General features: G+C 37.6%; 1 long non-coding RNA gene across 1 annotated transcript; it reads left to right on the plus strand.

Moving 5' to 3' along the window:
- The first annotated feature begins 3,617 nt into the window (after window positions 1-3,617).
- On the plus strand, window positions 3,618-4,352 carry LOC118326355. Its single transcript, XR_004796635.1, has 3 exons — window positions 3,618-3,666; window positions 3,894-3,929; window positions 4,311-4,352. It is a non-coding gene; the product is annotated as an uncharacterized LOC118326355 (long non-coding RNA).
- Window positions 4,353-5,617: the final 1,265 nt, after the last annotated feature.

A 5,617-nucleotide genomic window follows, 5' to 3' on the forward strand; every position in this document is an offset into this window, starting at 1 on the left:
TCATCATTTTGCTTAATTGCTTAAAATAATGCTTGATACCATTGATCAAAGGGATAGCAAGTTTAAGAAAAGTGAGCACATTTTCACCAAGTATTGGATCAATGTTTAATGATATGATGATCTTGTGATCTGAGAAAAGATGCTGTAAACTGACCGTAACAAGGCCTACTTGACAGAAACTCAAACAGGTCCTCGTTGATGGGCTTGAGCAGACTACAGAAGTGTCATATCACATTTACAAACTGCATTTCTCTTTTACAGTAAAATCAAATCCTAATATTTTTTCTAGTAACCTGTAGATTTGTATAGGATGCTTTTTATTGTTTGGACACACTATGATTCCAGCAATGTAAGGTTTTTATAGAAACAAAATAAAAAAAGGTTACACTGCATAACTTGTTTAGTTTGTATATTACTCTAACTATTATGTTATAGTATATCTAACACAACATACTAAATATAAAACGATTTCATCAAACATTGTCCTCTTCTTGGTGTGTGCATGCTGTTAAATGGCTCAGGGAGAAATTTGTTTCCTATTTGCTGGCAGAGGTTTGACAATGTAGTTGAACCTGCTCACTGTCGGTGGAGAACATAACTCCCTTATGGCAGGCACACAACATCCAGTTATAGATGCTTGGAAGTCCCCATGCTTATGGGAAATTCAAGTATTCTTCCTCCTCTGTGCAACCAAAACACACAAAGCACTGCCTTTCCTACTTGTAAATAAATGTCTTTAAATCACAAATATTGCACACATACGTAGGTCATTTTCTGCAGTGATACAAAACAAGCCTATGTTTATTATTTGAAAGCATAAGTGAGATAAATCATCTGGACATTATGTACTTTCCACCACAATCTCATAGTCTCATAGTGTGTATGTGACAAAGAGATGACTGAAACTAAAGAAAGTACCACATTGTGCCAAGCTGGATGAGGCCTATTTCCCCATCAAGAACTGTTTTGAGAAGTCTGCCTTCTAAAAGGCCAAAATGCAGCAAAAAGTTCTGCCACTATTATTGTTCTGCCGGTTGAATATAAACTGTCTTCACATCATAGCATTTTTGTTCCGCTGATTTTAGCCCCCCCACCCATGTCTCCTGATCTTTTTCCCTTTAATTTTCAGTGCATCTAAGCCAAACATTGGCGTATGAAAAGGGATTTTCAAAAAAACTGAACTAAGAATACAGTTCTAAAAACCAACACCAAACAATATGGCTATTTTGTTACAATGTCGGAGGCAGAGTGACTCTGTGTTTTTTCCACAGAATTTCAAAGTAAATTTAGTTTAGTTATTTTACTCTAACTTCTTAATTTACCCTCTAACTCTAACCCTTTAAAAAAAAAAAGTGTAATGCTACTTTAGTTTTGCACTCGGGTTCTATAGAGTCTTAGGCTGTGGGTCTTAGGCTGATCATTGTGTAGGTTTACTTTGCATTGTCATTGTGACACCTTATGCATGTTTGAAATAGCAAGGATGCTTTCATTACTCACACTGCATATAGTGCATATAGTGAGTAGTGTGCATATACACCTCCCCCCCCACCCAACATTGTCTCTTGAGCCCAGTGAATCCTTTTTGCATGGAAATGATGCGCAGAAGAACAAGTCCTGCAAGTTATGTCAGACACTTGAAAAAACAAGACTTTATCAACTCACTCACAGAAACTTCACTCACTCACTCAAGACTGTCAGGTGTCTGGTACCTTCAGCCATTTTTTGAAAAATTGTTGTGAATATACTGCAGTTGGACTTGGGACTCCACAAGGGTAAGAAAACACATTTTTATATTGACATTGCTATATACAACTTAATATTTAAAAGATCCACTTTAAAATATGTCTACTTTACGTGTGCTAACTGACTTTAAAAAAGGCTGTCAATAAGACACAGATTTTGCTTTTTTATTTTCCAATGTTTATATAAATATATGCATAAATAGAATTATACATACTATTAATGTTTATATAAATATATGCATAAATAATTGAACTGGTGGTTTTCTGTACCACATTTTATAACTTCAAATTAAATAATGTGATAAACAATAGCTCCGTAATTTCAAATTGTATTCAATTTTCTCATTGCTTTTCCTGTGATATGTGCTGCTTTTAAAGTTGCACATTTCAAGTCTTTTCTTAGACACACCTTTGATTTACAATGTGCCATTATAGCACATCTTGTCAAGTGACATTAGAAAAACAAACAAAGCATTAATAAAAATAATGCATATTATTGTGAAGACTACAGCAGTTAAACAACTGATGATTACAATTATTGGCAAGTCAGAGTGTGTCAGCTGTATATAATGAATAAACTGAGTAAAGGTTCTTGTCTATCTAGGAGTTTTAATGAATTTAACACTTGTAAAGGTAATTGCTTTGACAATTCTATACAGATATTTATTACATGAAAATATAAAGATGGCTTCTAATTGAGGTACAGAGGCACAGAAATGTATTGTGTTACAAGTTACTTCAAACATATAGTACAAATTAAATTTATCACAGGCATCTCAAACTGAAAGGTTGATACATGCACAGACTTAGACAGATACTGCATCAGGAGGTTTAGGCAGTGTGAACTACGGGGGAGACAGGAGTGGTTTGGCTCCTCTTGATAAGACATGAGTTACCATGATACCATGATTTTTAAAATTTAGGCAGTCTAAAATATTGACAACATGATATCTTTGCCATGCATTTCTATTTTTCTATCATCATAGATAATGTGTAAAATTAGGCTATTACTGATTCATTCAGAAAGCCATGGTGTAGTTCACAAACTGAGTTTAGGGAGTCTAAAAGGATTTTTCGAATTGATTTTTCTGTCTGATATCAATTACCAAATGTTGAAGAAGTATCAGAGTCCTGATCACGAGTCAAGACAAAATAATTATCTTTTGGTAATTGTAAAAAAGGTTTGTCTAGGTCAGTATTTGTATCGTCATTCTCTACAGAGCAGATCATCAATGTGTGTGGTATCACAAATCAGGTGTTTGAAAGACAGACTCTTCTTTATGATTTAGGCCTATAAACTATAGTACTGAATATCTGTTCATACAGGCTTTGCTGCTGACAACGTTGGTATATGCCTTTTAAGAGTTGTCTGTGAAAGCAACACTAACATCTATTTTTCAATAGCAGTGAATGAATTATCATCAGAAAACCGTTTGAATTTAATTTATTCTATTATGTAGTACTTAAATTTGGAGTGGTCTGGTAGGCAGAGAATACAATCTGGAATCTTGACTGGTCCTGGAAGTGTGACACTACTCTGTCAGATTTGACAAAGTTACCCAAACTTGTCTCTCAAGAATGCTGGCAGGCCCTGTTCTGCATGTTTCACAAGACATTGTGTGTCTTGAGATTGTGTTAAATCGTTTTTAAGCATGTACTAAATTATGCGTTCATCAGTGACAACATAGCCTGAACATTATAAGCTTCACAAGGTAGGATTTATTGCGGGGGGGTTTTGTTAGACTACATTCATCTATGTGTACATAATAAACTGGCAACTGAGTGCATATTAGAATGACTTAAGTGTGCTGCATTTGTTCTGCATACTAAAATGTATTCAACATGTTTTTATATTGAGCTCTTATTTCACAGGAACCAGACACAAGGAGGATGGAACCCTTCATATTCATTCTCCTCTTAGGAGGTATTTCTTAGAGTGCATGCTTCTGTGTGTGTGTGTGTGTGTGTGTGATACAGAGAAAAAGAGAGAGAGAGAGAGAGAGAGTGAGAGTAAGACAAATGTCTTCTTAATGGACAGTTGAGTAAAAACTGAAATGGGGGGCTAAATTGGGAACGATGAAGGAAGACTAATTTATAATACAAAAAAGTGAACTGAATTCAGATTGATCATTGTGACATTCTCCCCTACAGGACTTGTGGGAACAACGTCAGCTAATGAGACAACAGGTGATATGATATATATGATATGATACAACTGTGTACTATACATTATTTCAAGACTACAGCAATAAATTGAAAAAAAATGATTTGGAAATATTTTTTAAAAAATCTGTAACGGTGTACGTGGATCTGAAAATTTGTGGACGAATCTGTAAATAGCTGAGAAGGCTAAGTATGTCCTCCAAGAGCTAGAAATACAGACAATTCATCAGTTACAACTCAGGCAAGACTCATAATTGGCTGCATATGAAGTGGATAATGACCTTTGATGTGACAACCATTCAATCTACCAGTAAACATGAATTCACCACCAAAATAATATAAATAATATACAATTATACAATATAACTTACATAAACTTAACAAAACTTTTTTACTATCATTCAGTTAATGCAACTTCCTCACCAGCAAACATGACGTCACCAGAGGATCATGTGATGGAGAAGAGGTGGCGTGAGAGTGGTGAGTCATGTTAGCTTGGTGGGTGAGGTTGTGTTGCCTCTGGTGACGTCATGGTTTTGCTGGTGAGGAAGTTGCATTAACTGGGTGGTGAAGTCATGGTTGACTTGTGGTGAAGGTCGTGTCAAGTGGTGGTGAAGGTGGCATTTAGTGGTTGGTGAAGTCATGTTGATTGGTGTTAGAGGTGCATAGTGGGTTGGTTGATTCAATGTGGCTGGTGGTTTGAGGTTGGTGTCAAGTTGGTTGGGTGAGGTTGCATTTACTGGTGGGTTTGAAGTATCATTGTGGACTGGTTGGTGAAGTTGCGTTTAGTGGTGGCGATTGTTTTCGTTTGGCAAGGTGATCGATGTACAATGTTGACTGGGCGGTGAATTGCATTTTGGGATGTTATGGCGATGTTCTTGTTGGGCAGGTGATGATGTCATTTGGACGCGGTGAAGTTTGCATTGAGTTGGTCGATGTTTCGGTTGGCAGGTGATGATGTCATGTTGCACTGGGCGGTGAAGTTTTTCGTATAAGTGGTTGGCAAGTCATTGTTGAAATTGGAGAGAGGTTTGTGCGTTGAGGAGTGATGAGGTCATTGTTAAGCTGGTGGTGCGGTCTGTGTTTTGCCTCTGGTGACGTCATGTTTAGGCTGGTGAGGAAATTTTGCATTAACTGGTGGGTTGAGCTTGGCATTTACTTGGTGGTTGAAAGTCATGTGTTTAGGTGGGTGAGGTTGGTGTCAAGTGTGGTGGGTGGCATTTAAGTGGTGGTGAAGGTCATGTTTTGCTGGTAGTTGAGGTTGGGTTTAGTGGGGGCGATTTTGCATTTGAGTGGTTGGAATGAGGTATGTTGACAGGTGATGATGTCAATGTTGACTGGCGGTGAAGTTTGCATTTGAGTAGGTGGCGATGTTTCGTTGGCACGTGATGATGTTCAGTGAACTGGCGGTGAAGTGCATGAGTGGTGGGATTGGTTTCATTGGGCAGGGTGATGATGTCATGTTGACTGGCGGGAAGTTTGCATTGAGTGGTTGGGCGAATGTTTCATTGGCAAGGTGATGATGTTCATGTTGACTGGCTGGTGAAGTTGCATTGAGTGGGGTGGCGATGTTTCGTTGGCAGTGATGATTGGTTCAATGTTTGCTTGGCCGGTTGACAAGTTTTCGTTAAGTGTGGGCAAGTCATGTTGATTGGAGGAAAGAGTTGGCGTTGAGAGGTGGATGAGGTCATGTTAGCTTGTATAGTAGTGGA

The sequence above is a fragment of the Morone saxatilis genome, unplaced genomic scaffold (genome assembly GCF_004916995.1).
Source record: "Morone saxatilis isolate NCDOM2014 unplaced genomic scaffold, NCSU_SB_2.0 Contig17, whole genome shotgun sequence".
Classification (NCBI taxonomy): domain Eukaryota; kingdom Metazoa; phylum Chordata; class Actinopteri; family Moronidae; genus Morone; species Morone saxatilis.